At 46.1% G+C, this 15512-nt stretch overlaps 1 protein-coding gene and 1 long non-coding RNA gene across 3 annotated transcripts in view; one reads left to right on the top strand and one right to left on the bottom strand.

The window, feature by feature from the left end:
- BOC (BOC cell adhesion associated, oncogene regulated) overlaps positions 1–4705 on the bottom strand; it is a 73508-nt gene extending 68803 nt beyond the window's left edge. The window contains exons 1-2 of the mRNA XM_037057383.1: positions 4259–4705; positions 1823–1856 (exon numbers count right to left, since the gene is read on the bottom strand). The gene's annotated coding sequence lies outside the window, so the exon portion shown is untranslated. The remainder of the gene's footprint in view (positions 1–1822; positions 1857–4258) is intronic.
- On the top strand, positions 4350–14723 carry LOC118994732 (uncharacterized). 2 transcript variants are annotated; one of them, XR_005068133.1, is made up of 3 exons: positions 4350–4436; positions 8882–8966; positions 12392–14723. It is a non-coding gene; the product is annotated as an uncharacterized LOC118994732 (long non-coding RNA). The 2 variants fall into 2 exon arrangements; XR_005068132.1 differs by lacking the exon at positions 12392–14723 and adding an exon at positions 9269–9381.
- Positions 14724–15512: the final 789 nt, after the last annotated feature.

Below are 15512 nucleotides of genomic sequence, written 5' to 3'. Positions count from 1 at the left end.
TTCTTGATCAGGGCACATGCTTGGGTTGCCGGTTCAGTCCCCGGTATACAGTAAGTACTCAATCGGAGCTTGTGGAAAGGGTGAAGTCTGCAATCTACACACACGACATCACCCTCATCTTGTCCAATGCTGTCCAAACTCATTTTAGAGAAGAATAAACATTCCTTAGCCATACTTAGCCATTCCCTAGCCATACTGCATCCAGCAGCCATTTCCATCAATATCCACCAACTATCTCTCAAGAACACATTATCAGCTGGCTTCATACAAAGTAAGGTGGGCTTACAGGAGTGGTTTGTGGGTGGTAAGGTAGTAAGCAAGAAATAAACCCAGCAAAAGTCAAGGGTCAGCTACTAGGTGGGTCAAGCTGGAGCAAAAGGCTCCCCTGGGAGGTAACATTATCATCAAGTGGGATGGAGCCACGTATGACAAGGTTAAGAAATTTAGACTGTGCCCTGGCTGGTGTGACGCCATGGACTGAGTGCCAGACTCTGAACCAAAGGGCTTCTAGTTTAATTTCCAGTCAGGGCACATGCCTGGGTTGCAGGCCAGGTCCCCAGTAGGGGGCGCGCGAGAGGCAGCTGCACACTGATGTTTCTCTCCCTGTCTTTCTCCCTCCTTTCCCTGCTTTCTAAAAAATATGTACACAAAATATTGTTTAAAAATCTGTATTGTAAGCTTAAGACTGTTTTAAGCTGGGTGGTGACTTGCTTTGGGACTGATGGCGTACAGGTGCATTGTGATATGTAGACAGTGGGGAGTCTAGCCGAGGAGGGTCAGCAACAATTGTCAAGGGCATGAACAAGTGTGGAGACAGCAAGACTAGAAAGGTGACGCAGATGAGGGAATAATGAAAGGAAGGGCAGGAAAGACTGGATAAGCTTGGGGAGGGAGGCTAACTCAGTGGCGGTGGAGATGTAGGAATCCATTAGCTCAGTGGTTTGAACCAGTGGGAGTGGAACCCACATGCAGAGCCAGGGCCCCGGCCCACCTTTCCCAATCCTGGGGCAGGGCCACTGGAGATGGATCCTTCGGACCTCACTTCCTGCATTCCTCCTCCCTTTCTCTGCCCATCACCCACCCTGGGGGCTCCACCAAGGCAAAAGCCCAATGGAGGAGAGCTTTCAGTAAACGTGGATTTCTAGGATGAAAAACAAACACCCTCTTCATCCCAGTGCCCGGCCTCAAATATTTGATCCAGCCTCATAAATGATTACATGTGAAGGTTTCGTGTGGGAGCACTCCTAAGATTCAGGTCATTTTTACCATAGCAATGGTTTGGACATACCTGTTTTCTGTGTGTTTTTGATCAACAACTCAGAGACACTTCAGGGCTGTCTCTACTTTTATCATAACTATGTGAAAACTATTATGCACATGGATGAAGAAAAACAAGTTGTGTTATAGTAGGGGATTGTGGGTAATTTTCAAAAAGTTTCTTTATTAGTAGTAGATACTTGGTCAATAAATTAAAACTGGGAGGGGGAGGTAGTTCAGAGAACCACCTTTGATCTAAGAAAAGTTATTCTCCTGGCACAAGACGCTTCTAGCCCTCGAGCTATTGTGCTATAAATGCCTGCTGTATTTAGGTATGGAGATGACAAGAAGTTCCACATATTAACGTAAACAGATTTTTCAAAATCTAACAAATCACTTTTTCCTCCCCTTCTCCAACTTCCATTTGCTTCCCCCCTCTCTCTTGTTTTTCCAGACAACAAGGAAGTCTGAAGTTTGAAGAAAAGAAAGCAAGCCCCTGTTGCATAAGACATTTTAGTGCCAGGCTAATACTTTCCGAGGCCAGGAAGTACTGGATAGTAATTACCTGTTGCACTGGGGTCTTCTTCGGTTTCTTCCCACTTCGGTTTGAAAGATGCAGAGAGAAAAATCCTTAATCATTAATCATTATCAGCATCTTTGCTGAAATCCAAACCCAGATTCCCCAGGGGCCTTTGAAATACTGTGACCACCAGCCTCACTCCCCTCCCTCCTTGCTTAAACTCTGGGGTTCCCTGGGGAAGTCAACTAAATGACTTCATGAGTAAAACCTACTTCTTCTTAGGGCTTGGAAACCACAGGTAGGTTGCTAAAGAGAGCTGGGAGCCCAAACACTTGAAAGAGCACTTCAAAGTAAAGAAAATCTCTGGGCCCATTTGTAGGGTGGAAAGGAACATAAATCATCCTCTTATCATGAGCTGGTCAACTAATCAACAGCTAAGCAGGGTCCCCTTCCCAGATGTGGTTGAGGAACCAACCATCCTGGCCTCTATCAACCTCCTCTCCCAAATAAAGTCAACTCCAGTGGTTTGGGCAAATTCTCCAGAGAAAATGTCTCTTACAATGTTACTCTTCCGAGACCTCTTAAAAGAGGATAAAGGGGACAGTGTCTGCCACCTTAATCTTCAGATGTGCGCCACCCCTGGCCAGCCACCTGAAGGGCCAAACTGAGTAATAAACAGGGACGAGCCGGATCGGCCAGGTGGCCCAGTGAGGCAACTCTTACTTCTTTCAGTTTTACCTCTTTCCATAAACTCATTCCAAAAACTCATCTGGCAGGGGAAGTCACAGCTCCACAGCTGTTCCTGCCCTGCCTCTGTCCCACTGACCCCAAGGTGCTTCGGGATTACCATGGGAACCCTCTGGGTTTCAATTATGAGACCATTAAAAAGTGCCAATTATAAGACCTCAGAAGCGTTCCTGGGTAACCTGTTACACACCTCAAAATGGCCAAGCTCTTGCCTCAGTCACTTTAAGTAAAGTTCAGAAAACAGGTCACCCAGATGTACTGAGCTCCCCTCCCCCATCCCCCACTTCAGTCCAACAGGACCTTGTTTTAATATTGTCCGTGCTGCCCTTGAGAAAATGGGGATTGATTTATTAGCTGTAACCAGAGGTATATAAAAAAAAAAGCCCATCACAGAGCTGGGCTGCCTGTTCAGGGCCCAGCGGTGCAGTAAGTCAGAAATGTACACACATTCAAGAATTTTGAAGATGCCATTCGTTCAATGGCCAATGTCTGCAAAGTTCTGGGCAACAAAGAACTAGGTGACAAATATGAGCTGGGCGCAGGGCATCTGGAGGTGGCATGAGGGCCTGGCACCAAAATATACTTTTCACTTAGTCCACTCAAAGAGGTAACTCTGGGTCAAAAACTTATGTGAACCCGTTTGAACTAGCTGAGAATGGATGGGGGAGGGGCAGAACACCCACCACACCCAGAAAGCGCCTGTTTAGGACCGCTGGTGTGCGGTTTGGGTATTCTTAGCTCCACTGCCACATCTCTGGAGGGACGCAGCCACCATTCAAGTAACCCTGCCAATGCCATCCCCATCCCCAAAACAAAACTAAATAAAAAAAATCCCCAAGGCTCCTTACACTCCTTCAGGTCTGCCTGCCGGCCACCCCTCATGATTCTCCCATGGTCTGGAAGAGCAAACTAACCTTGGGCACACCGAGAGTTTGGTAGGGCCTTCAAAAACCCAGCAGAAAATTCTCCCTGGGTCCCTTGCCCATTCCCACTTGTTCGGAGGCTCGTTGCCCCACCTTCTCACAGTTATACAAACAAAAACTCCAAGAGCACAACCCAAGGAGCACGCTGCGCGCGAACACACGCACGTACACAAACCGGCCTTTACCGCTGCCCCAACCCCCAGGGCGCCTCTGGACATCTCACTTCAGCCTCCTCCTTTCCATCCCTCCAGCTAGGGATGTTCTTCTGGGGCTGTTTCTCTCCCGGTCCGTTTGGTCCCTCTAGTTAGTGTTTTCCATTTTAAACACCAATACCATCAACCCTCACTCTCGAAAGAGAACGAATGAGTGTTGGGTGGTTCTGTGTATTGGCCGATCGCGCGGTGGTCTTCTCCCCATGGCCTGGCGCACGGGGCCAGAGCACCGGTGTCAACCTTTGGGGAGAGTTTGGGCTGCTGTCCCGGCGGTTTTTCCACACTTGGAGCTTCCGGGAGTCACCGGCCAGACCGCACCCGCAGGGAACAAGATGCGGCGCCCCAGGCACCCCGCTGCCCGCCCCATCCCAATCCCTGGGTCCCCGCGCCGGGGCGCCCCTCCTCGGCCGCAGCCCCTGCCGGCCCCGCGGGCCGAGCGCTCGGACCGGCTCCCGTCACCCGTGCGTCCCCATCAGCCGCCCGCTGGCGTTTCCCTGGCGTCGCCGGCCTGCGGTCGCCTCCCGCCCCCTCTCCTCCCCAAACCAACAAATAAACACAACTTTTTATGAAAAGAAAACAACTTCAGCGACGTGACTCACCTCTGGTGCAGCCGGCTCCTGGAAAGGGAGAGCCGGGGCCCGGGGGCCAGCGCGGTGGGCGCGGAGAGAGCCACACGGCACCACGCCGCACCGACAACCACCCGCACGGGGACACCCGGGAACACGCGGAACGGGAGACGGCGCAGCGGGAGCAACAAAAGAGCCCCGGACCCAGAAGGTGCCGGCCGGGGGAGGGAGGGCGCGTGCGGGCGCGTGCGGCTGCGGCGCGCGTGAGCGCGTGTGTGCCTGTGTGCGAGAGTGTGCGAGAGTGTGCGAGTGCGCGCGCGGCGGCTGACACCGCGGGCCGGGCTCAGGGACCCCGCGGCAGGAAGCGGGGGCCGCTGCGGCGGCGCCGGTAGGGGGACGAGGCAGAGGACGCCGCGCCCAGCGCGCCCGGTCCCTCCATATGGAAGAAGCTTTTTTGGATGACTGAACTCGCAAACAATTCCTTCTTTTGCTTCTCCTGCCTAGGAACCTCCCATTGCTGCGCGAGGCGGAGGAAGAGGGGGGCAGAGGAGGCGGGGAGGAGGGGGAGGAGCAAAATGGAGCAAAGAAAAAGTCTTGGAAAGGAAGCTGGAAAAAAAGTCTCTCAAACTCAGTGTTTCTCCTAACACTTATTTTCTTTTTGTTGCGCCTTAGTCTTGCGCTTTCCCCGCAACTTCTCCTTCTTTCCCAAACAAATGGGATGTCCTCTGCCTTTCTCCCATTCCCTTGCGCTTCCCCGGAGCCCCCGCATTCTCTTCAGCTTCACCTCGGACCCGTGCGCCTCTTGCCCAGTCTCTTCTCCCCAAGCCTTTTTCTGACACCCTCCTCCCAATAGTCCCCATTCATTCTGCAAATAAACTATTGAATAAAATCAGGAAAACCAAGTTTGTTATTAAACCCGCCCTCTCCAAAGAAGTCGGTAGCGGCTATGGAGAAAATGATAAGGAAACCAGACTTGGGGAAGCCTCAAGTCCGCCTCCCCCGACCCACCCGACGCGTTGGGGAGGGAGGAGGGTTTGCCGCGTCCTCTTTGACAGCGCCCTGCCCTGACCTCCATTCATCATCCCAGGACAAGGAGCCAGGAAAGGGGTGAGAGGTGAAGGGCGAAGAAGGGGTAGTGGCCTCCGAGAAAAGTTAGTTACCTCCTTGCGTGCACGTGCGTGTTAAACCCTCTCTTTAATGTTGGGCAGAAAACATGCAGGACAGCGGTTCTCAGTCTTGAGCTGCACCAGAACCCCGTGGAGAGCTACTGAAACACAGATTACTGTGCCCCACCCCCAGAGTTTCAGGTTCAGTGGGGTCTGAGGTGGGCCCGGGGAAGTGTCATGTCTGATAACTTCCCAGGTGCTGCTGTTGCTGCTGGTCGAGGGTCACATTTTAAAAACCACTTTGCCAGGGTATTGAGAAGTAAAACGTGTGCTGAGTTGGGGACATGTTGGGTCCCCTGCTCATTCTTTAGGGATAAAACACAGATTATGAGGAAACCAAGACCCGAAGGGTTAAGTATTTGCTCAGAGTGAACCTCGAGTGTGTGCCAAGAGTGGGGAGAATGATGGTGCTGCCTCCCTTCTGTGGCAGGATGGCTGCACTGGGAGTCAAGAAGCCGCTGTGTGACTTTGTGAAAGTCGCTTAACCTCTCTGGGCCTCAATATCCCTTTCTTTAGTTTCTCATTAGTAAAAATATACACTTTATGTTGAACGTATGATTTTAATCAAATCTGAATCAAAAGGTGTTTAAAGGGGCAACATAAATATATTTTATCGAATATGTTGTACCATTTTTTCCCTCACATATTTGGTAACTCAGGGAGGAGCCAGTTTATTAATTGATTTACTTTCAGCTCAGGTGCCTGGATTGTTAGACCTGTTCCTGTAGTAAATGCATAAAGGGGATGATCCATTTTCAACCTGTTGGAAAGGATTTTGAACTCCCTTTTTGAACGATACCCTTGTATTCTTTCCTCTCCTTTCTTCTTTAATTTCTTCTGTACCCACTTTCCTTCTCTTTTCATCTCCAGCATTCTCCAAGACCTATTTTTCTCCCCCATTCAGTTCTACCTTCTTATTGTCCCCTTTCTGAGGCACAATCTGAGCTACCAGGCCTGGGGTCCACCCAGGTACAGAACTCTTCATTCCCCAAGGGACTGGGTCAGCCAGCCTTCCGTTGCAGTGAAAACACCCCCTTGCCTCAGAGCTCCACAAAGGGGATCCAGCTGTCTGGTTTTCAAAGTCGGCTCCAAGCACCACTCGCACTGGCCATGTGGGATTCCAATGAGAACACAATGCATGACGTTCTCACATTGATTCTTCAATATCCCTATATATACTACTCATTACTCAACATGTCAAAGATGTCCTCACCACTTCACATTGTCCTCTTCCTTGGACTTTCTCCCAGGACTCTCCATTGCCTCCGTTCTGACTTTTGGGTCTCACCCTGGGCTCGGAGTCAAGGAGCCAGAGCCCAGAGGAAGACAAAGACCAGCGCAGTCCTTACCAGTGCTGTTTAGCCAGGAGAAAGGCCCATGGCTCTGCAGTTCCTTCCATCCTGGGCTCTACATGTGGCTCCTCGTCTTCACCACACAGTTTAGACAGAATGCAGATCACAGCTTACTTTGAGAGGGCTAAATTCTGCACGCTGTTGGCACCTAAAATAACATGTCTTATTGTTTTTATGGCTGTTTGTATTAACACAGTTGTGTTTATTATTATTACTCCTGTAAAGAACATCAAATCTCTGAACTCTCCCCCTTTGCCTGGGGCAGGTTCCTTGCTTAATTCTCTCCTCCGCTGCCTAGTTCGACAGAGTCTGGGCTATCTATAGTCAGGTGCTTTCTGCTACTCTCTGCTTTGTCGTTCACGATTTCCGCCTGGAATCTAACTTTCTTGGGGGCTTTTTGAGCCTCTATCAAGAAGGAAGCATTTCGTGTGGAAGTGATCATCACGTTCATTATGTTTGGGGGGCAGGCAGAGACTGTAGGTCTAATGAGTCACATCACTGAAGGCTGTGCAGAGTGAACGGGAAGGAATCCTAGTGAATGACGTGAAGGGCGGGGCGTCCCCTCCTCCGTGCGCTACAGACACTCTACCAGTATCATCTACGCAGGGAACCAGGTTGTGGAGGGTATCTGGAGAGGACTGTGCTGAGAAAATTACTAAGATGTAGACGAAGGGAATACTTTTCCTTCCTTTTCAATATAAATCTACCCAGAGGGGAGGCACTGGGGAACTGGGTAAAAAAGATGAAGGGATTAAGAAGCGCAAATTGGTAGTTGCAGAATAGTCATGGGGATGTAAAAGTAGAGCCTGGGAAATAGAGTCAATGACATTGTATTGGGTTAGCCAGAAAGTTCATCTAGTTTTTTTTGTATGACGGCTATGGCACTGCTTAGTCCTCTTTAACTTCATGCGAAGCAATTTTGTGAGATTGTATTGTCACAATTGTCATATCAGCGTGCATTTAAAAAAACTTATCAAAATTGGTGAATTTTTGTGCATCCATTTTAGTATTGAAATGGAAGAAGATACACAACATTTTCAGAGCATTATGCTTTATTATTTCAAGAAAGGTAAAAACACAACTGAAACACAAGAAATGATTTGTGCAGTGTATGGAGAAGGTACTGTGACTGATGAAACATGTTAAAAGTGGTTTGTGAAGTTTCTCGGTTCTATTGACATTTTTGCCAAATGATTCTTTGCTGTGGGGCTGCCGTACCCACTGGGAGGTGTTTAGCAGCACCACTGGCCTCTACCCACTAGAAGCCAATAGCAGGATACCAACACACTCAAAATATCCAAATCAAAAGTTATTGGTGAAAATGAAAAATGTCTTTGATTTTATGGAAAAAACGAAATGGATTTTTCGGCCATCTCAATAATATCTATGTATGGTGCCAGACAGGCATTTCAGGGGGAACACTTTGTGCGTATGATTGTCTAATTACTATGCTGTGTACGTGAATCTAATATAAAATAATATTAGATATAAACTAATTGAAAAAGTTTTAAAAATTACAAATACATCTGTCCTGGGACATGTATATGTGTACACACACACACACACACACACACACACTTTTCCTGATTATGAAGTATGTTCATTGAAAAAAATTAGAAAATATAGAAAAGCACGAAGGATGGGAGAAATCACCTTAAACCCAATCAATACCTAAGGATTCCACTGTTACCAGATTCAGGTGATTTTTCTAGTAATTTTTCTCTCTTAGTTTTGTTTCTCATTAATACAAATACACACTTGATCTATACAGTGTGAGTCTAACTGATCATAATTGCAAGATGCTTTAAAGGGCAACATAAACAGATAACTTTATTCAACATTTTGTAGTATTTTTTCTTATGCATTTGGTAATTTAGGCAGGAGCCAGTTTTTTTATTGATTTATGTGGTACTTCACATATTTTGCAAAATTGTGTTCATTGTACAGTAGATACAAGTCATTATCCTACTTTTTAAATTTAATATTCTGATGTGATTATTTCCCCATGTCATTAAATCTTCTCCAAAGCTAAACTTTAATAGCTGTGTAGTATTGTATCAAAAAGAAACATGGTTATTTATTTTTTAAATTTTATTTTACTTTTAATCCTCATCCAAGGATATACTTATTGATTTCAGAGAGAAAGAGAGGGAAAATTGCTGTGAGAGAGAAATATTGATTGATTACCTCCTCTACACATCCCAACCAGCATCTGCAACCCAGGTACGTGTCCTGACCGGAAATCAAACCTGCAGACTTTTGGTGCACAGGATGGCGCTCCAACCAACCGAGCCACCCATCCAGGGTGAGATAGTTTTTTATTTAACCATACTTCTATTGTCATACATTTAAATTGTTTCCCTTTTTGTTTCAATCGCGCATTGCAGTTGACTAAACATCTTATCATAAAACTTTATTTAAAATTCTGATTATTTCCCAAGGGTGAATTCCTATGACTCAGAGTTTGGGATCAGTGGGTATAACATTTTAAAGACTTGTGGTTCATATTGCAAACTGTCCTCTAGTGGCCCTGATGTACACTTCCACCTCTGGGATCTGAGCAGCAATGAGATCATCAAACACAAGGCCCCAAGTGGAGGCTGGATTGAGTCCTCTAGTTTGGATGACTGTACGGACCAGGTAAAGAAAACAATGGTCAAATATTCACTGCAGTGGAGAAACCCCCAGGTGGGAGAGTTAAACAGCAGTCACTGACTCTGTGAGCTCTATTATATTTATGATATTATTTAACCTCTCCAACAACCCTCTGAGAAATAAGCTAACTTTTTTAAAATTTAATTATTTTTCAAGTACAGTTTTCTGTCTATTACTCCCATCCCATCTCACCCCCGTGGTCCCCCCTCCCTCCCATTTCCACCCTTCTCAGTTGTTGTCCATGTGTCCTTTATATATATTCCTCTAAATCCCTCCCCTATTTCCCCTGAAATTCCCTCCCCTCTCCCCCCTGGTCACTGTCAGCCTGTTCTCTATTTCAGTGTCTTTGGTTATATTTTGATAAGCTAACTTTTTTGAGCACCCATCTCTCACGGCCTCTGTGCTGGATTCTGTGTGCCCATTCAGTCTTGAATCCCCACAACAGCTCTCTGCTGTAGGTTGGATTGTCTCCGTTTTACAGGTGTGGAAGATTGGGTAGCTTGCCCAAGAGCCTCGGCGACTTGAGGGGTTGTACTAATTCCAAAACCAGAGGTTTTTCTGGTCCAACACATGTTTTCCCTGCAATTGTTGCATGAGTTACGGGCCCATGGGGTAATAATTTAGAATATGCTTGAATTTTGTCAAGACATTAAGAAGCTTTGGTGAGCTTCCTCATGACTGTTTTTAAAAGGGCATCCAAGTACATTCAAAGAACTACAGTAACTTACTAATTATATTTAAGAGAAGAGCCCAAAGATTGTATACCTTAAGAGAATGAAGTTTTAGTGTATGAGTTAAGATTAAAGGCTAGATATCAAAATTCACATTACTAACAGTAATTAGTAAATTGACTTCTGTATATATTCCTATTCTCATAACTAATGTATGGATAAAGACTTTTTATCTTGCCCTGGCTGGTATCGCTCAGTGAACTGAGCACAGGCTATGAACCAAGGGGTCACTAGTTCGATTCCCAGTCAGGGCACATGTCTGGGTTGTGGGCCAGGTCCCCAGTGGGGGATGCACGGGAGGCAACCATACATTGGTATTTCTCTTTCTCTCTTTCTCCTTCCCTTCCCCTATCTCTAAACATAAGTAAATAAAATCTTTTTTAAAGACTTTTTATCTTGATAGAGGTGCTAGAAATAAAATATTTTGTGTATCCAACTTCTGAGCCTCAAATTCTAGCTGTTGAATGTATAAAGTTTACAATTATTGAGGTAATATTTGAATGCATTAGAAAAATTAATGCAAAAATTAATTCACTAATTTATTATTTAAAAACTTTGTCTTCATTTTATTCTGTAGCAGGCCATTCACTAGGTATCTGAGTTGGTCTACCTCTCCATGCTGGCACCACAAGGGCTGCTGGAGAAGCAATGTGTGTAGTTGCTCCAAAATATTTGATGACTGAATAAAGAATGGTAAATGAAAGTACGGGATTGACCTCTGCAACAATTAGTAAACAATGCAAGACAACATGTAATTAAACCCCAAATTGCATGGTTCAGGCAGAATTACAGGTGAGTCTTGTACAGGGCCATCAGAGCCTTACAAGTTCAGCTGGCTGGCTCTGACTTCGTTAGCCCGGGGCCACCTCAGGGCTCCTGCAGGCCAAGTGTGTTCTGTGGACTTGAAGAGATCAGTCTCTGGATTCCTCTGAGGCTGCCTGCAGACAAGGGTACCCTAGGGAAGGATGACATAAAAAAGCAAGATTGTGGAATCAAGACTGGGTTTGGATCCAGTGTTATCCAAGCCGTATGACCTTGAACACGCTGAATCCATTTCTTCACCTGTAAAAATTAGAAATAATAGAGATGAAGTCTCCTTCTCATGTATAAGTCTCAGTAGGTTATCTGGTACAGAACCACACCAGCTGTTTATGGCTACCGCTCATTCTGACTGGTCAGTTCCCATGCCGTGCACATGTGATGGGTACTCCAAGTCAGTTATTTAATAAAAATGGTGAGTCAGAGGTGAAGCTAGAACAGAGAAATGGAGAATAGGGTAATACAAGACCATTTCTGCGGCCCGTGCTGCGTGCTTGATCTTTGCACACTCCTGAAGTACCAAACCGAATCTTTCTGTTGACACCGAGTTTTCAGAGACTGCACTATTCCAAGACAGATTCTCTGAAGCTGGCTCAGGCCCCATTTAGTCCACATGAAACTCCTTTCCTGCTCGACAGCCTCCATCTGTCCCCACCCCAACACCCGCATGTGTGAGGCTGAGACACTGCAATTCTGGAGCTGCCCAGACTCCAGCTGTTTGATACTGTGCAGCTGACGGCAGCAGAGGGCAGGGGGTGAGGGACTCCAGATGAAAGCAAAAACTCAAAGAGAACTGGACCTCGGAGCTTTGATAGCAAACTCAGTGGGTAACAGCCTCCGTTAAATTTGTTCAGTCAGCCATTTAAGAGGGAAGGGGTTTCTCACACACCCCTATAGGGGTTTTAGCAGTGGGCTGCTTGCACGAAGGGGGATCCATGTCCGGGGACTGAGCAGGGCAAAATAAAGTGCCAAAACTGCCCTTGCGAGCTGAGAGACAGATAATGTGCTGGCTTATTTCGCTGCCAATGTATTGTGTTTTTTCCTTCTTACTGAGGTACTGAGGCTTTTGGTTGTAACCGAAAATGTGCCCCACCCCAGCTCTCCTCCACCTCACTTCTTTGGGTTCTTCCCTCAGGGGGAAGGCTGTGAAGAAGGAGGGGAGTAGAGAGGATGACGGAGATGCTGGGGCTGGCAGTGTTGAGGGGGACCCCACTCAGAAACCAGTTTCATGTTGTTTGCCTTCTCCTGGTTGGATTCATCGACTAGGGAATGGATTCACGTGAGACTTGGTGGGTCTGATCTGAGAAGCATCTTACCTATGAACCTCTGCCTGGAATGAGGAAGGACTAAGAAAATGAATTTCCTGGCTCACTGATTTTCACATTCCTGGAAATGAAAATGAAAATAAAATCAAATCCATAAACCTTGGCTTTTTTTATCCAGGAGAGGAAAAGACAGGACCAGTCATGCCACTCACTACCCGAGAACCCATCCCAGGAAAGCCTGGGAAGCAGAACCACATGTGAGCTGAGTCTCCAAGCCTCCTGTACATGCCCCTTTGCCCGGTTAAACTTCATTCACAAGACGGAAATTCAAAGATAGAATTTCAAAATGGCAGTCACAGAAATTCAAGCCAAGCAACGGGCCCTTCTGAGCGCAGGGCTCTGTGCAGCTGCCCTGGCTGTGTGCCCGTGAAGCTGCCCGAACACATCAGATTCGGAACAGCCTGAAACTGTAAACTTCTGCTCTTCACGGGACCGGGAGCCAGTCCTTTCTCCCCAGTGGGGGCTGGCAGTGACGGCGTGGGACACTGACGCTGCCTTTCGGGACCCCTCCTCAGTGGAGATGCGTAATGTTAGCTAAGCCCCACTTATCTGGCAGAAAAATAATCTGCACCTTTCTCTCTGTCTGATGTTAAAAAAAAAAAAAAAGCCTTGAATCAAACTATCTTAGTGAACCACCCCTCTGAGAAAGAAACTCGAGAGCCTCCTTTGGTGCCTCCTCTCCCTTCATTCTCCCTCTTCAGCAGTCACTGACTTCTGCGCTGCCACACCCCCAGTCTGCCCAGAATTCGTGTTTCCTGCATTCAGTCCCCTCTGAAATTGCCCTCGTCCAGACTTTCATTCATTTCTTATGTGCACTATTGCAAAGACCTCTTCACTAACATCCCTACCTCCCACCGGACTCTGTCCACGTTCCTGATGGACACAACTTTAGAAATGGCAAATCTGATCAGGTCCTATGCCCCCCTCCCCCCGGAATTGTTTAGTGACCTCATTACTTTTAGGATGAAATCAAACTGCTCAGCAAAGCACACAAAACCTTTCACAAGGATCTCCTCAATGTGACCTCCTGCCGTGTCCCATCACAGACCCTGTTGCCTTCTCATCACACACAAGTCTTCAGATTGCTCCAGGATCATTCACATCTCTAGGGGGATATCTCTACGTCTTTGAATATGTGGTGCCCTTGCCAGGAGTGCCTTCACTGCCTTCTGCACCAAATACCTGCTTGTCCTGTGCAATTTAGCGCAGCTGCTGGCTCCTCTGGCCCTCCTTGGCCACCTCCCCTTCCCAGCATGCCACAGGTGCCTATTACCCAAGGACTCTATCTCGATGTTCATCCTTTTAGCACTTCTATACCGCTTTACGATGAACTGTTTCAGGCGGTCAGGTTTATCAACTGCAGGGCATGTCATTTATACCGTGGGTTTTTTCACCTTGCCCCACCTCATGTAACACCCTGAAACCCAGTCCCGGGCCTCAATCGCCACTGTCGTCCTAATGCCTTGTACAACTTAGGGAGTAAGGTAGGCAGCGGGTGGCTGTTTGGTGGAAAAAGGAAGAAAAAGAAGGGAAGGAGAGAGGAAGAACTGCAGCTGCCAGCCTGCAATGTCTCCTTCTCCCCGAGCCGGTGCCCCACTCCTCCTCCCCATCAGGGAGCTGTCTGATGTCTCAAGAGCCAGTACAGATTGACAGCTCAGCCGATCCGACTGTGCAGACGTGGGTGCTTCGTTGCGGGGCGGGGAAAACAACCATGTGACCAAGTCTGGAGCAGTGGCTGTGTACGGACACAGCCTGGCTCTTCAACTTGGGGCCTTTTGATGTGGAACATGGACGTGCTGATACTTATCTTCCTCTGCGATGACTAATTCATAAAGTTATCCCAAAGCATTTTGAAAATATATGGACATGCCTAAATACACACAGCAAGAGAAAAATCCAGTTTTATGGATGTAGAAAAACAACTTAAAATGTGGTTGTGAAAACTCAGAGAGCTATACTCCACATAAAAAATTTTACTGCATATAAATTTTTAAAAAATCAACCAGAATGAGGGGAAACCCAAAATGGAATACAAACTGTAACAATTGAACCTAACAACATTACAAATGAGTAACATAACCATAATGTAGGTGGTGGGGAAGAAAAGAACTAACTCAAGTTACTTTGGGCATCCGTGTTTTGACTGGATACTGTAAGGCTAATGACCAAAAGAACTGTACACAAATACTATAGTCTAGTTAGTAAATTTGTTTCTCGAAGGGATATAGATTAGCAAGTCTGAAACTACTTTGTGTATACATGCTGGAGTTGGACAAATAATTAAATACATTGTAGATAATGAAAGCCAGGTTTCAAACTGTCAGAGAAAGAAATTATAAATAAGGGAGGGGGAAGGCTAGGATGTACTGTGTGCTATTGCATTGGAGTCAGAGGTATCAGTATGAATTCGTGGTTTGAAACATATATGGGGTGGGCAAAAGTAAGCTTACAGTTATGAGTACATGATACACAGAGTTTATTCTTGTATTATTTATTTGTTTGTTTACTATTGTGTTATTTATTTGTATTGCAATCGTAAGCCTACTTTTTCACACCCCTGTATATATGTTATATATTGGGTTGGCCAAAAAGTTCATTTGTTTTTTTATGTAAAATAGCTGTAGCAGCACTTAGTTGTCTTCAACTTCATTTGAAACAATTTTGTTACATTGTATTGTGACAGCTGTCATATCAGAGTGCATTTTTTAAAAGTATCTAAATGGCTGAATTTTTGTGTAGCCATTTTAATGTTGAAGATGGAAGAAAAGACACAAAATTCCCAGCATATTATGCCTTATTATTTCAAGAAAGGTAAAAATGCAACTGACATGCAAACACACACACACACAAATTTTTGCAGTGCATAGAGATGGTGCTGTGACTAATCAAACACATCAAAAATGGTTTGTGGAGTTTTGTGTTGGAGATTTCTCGCTGGACAATGCTCCATGGTCAGGTAAGCCAGTGGAAGGTGATAGTGATAAAATTGAGACATTAGTTAAGAACAATCAAGGTTATACCACATGGGAGATAGCCAACATACTCAAAATATCCAAACAATAAAGTAATTGGTGAAAATGAAAAAACGTTTCTTATTTTGTGGAAAAAACATATGGGCTTTTTGTCTAACCATGTGTGTGTGTGTGTGTGTGTGTGTGTGTGTGTGGTGTGTGTATGGAGAGGGGGGCAGACAGAGACAGAAATAAATATAGGTGTACATATATACCTAGTATGGTCCT

The sequence above is a fragment of the Sturnira hondurensis genome, unplaced genomic scaffold, assembly GCF_014824575.4.
Source record: "Sturnira hondurensis isolate 20B ecotype Veracruz unplaced genomic scaffold, ASM1482457v3 Scaffold0009719, whole genome shotgun sequence".
In the NCBI taxonomy this organism is placed as follows: domain Eukaryota; kingdom Metazoa; phylum Chordata; class Mammalia; order Chiroptera; family Phyllostomidae; genus Sturnira; species Sturnira hondurensis.
The sequence above is the reverse complement of the archived record's forward strand: the minus strand, read 5'-3'. Positions and strand labels throughout refer to the sequence as shown.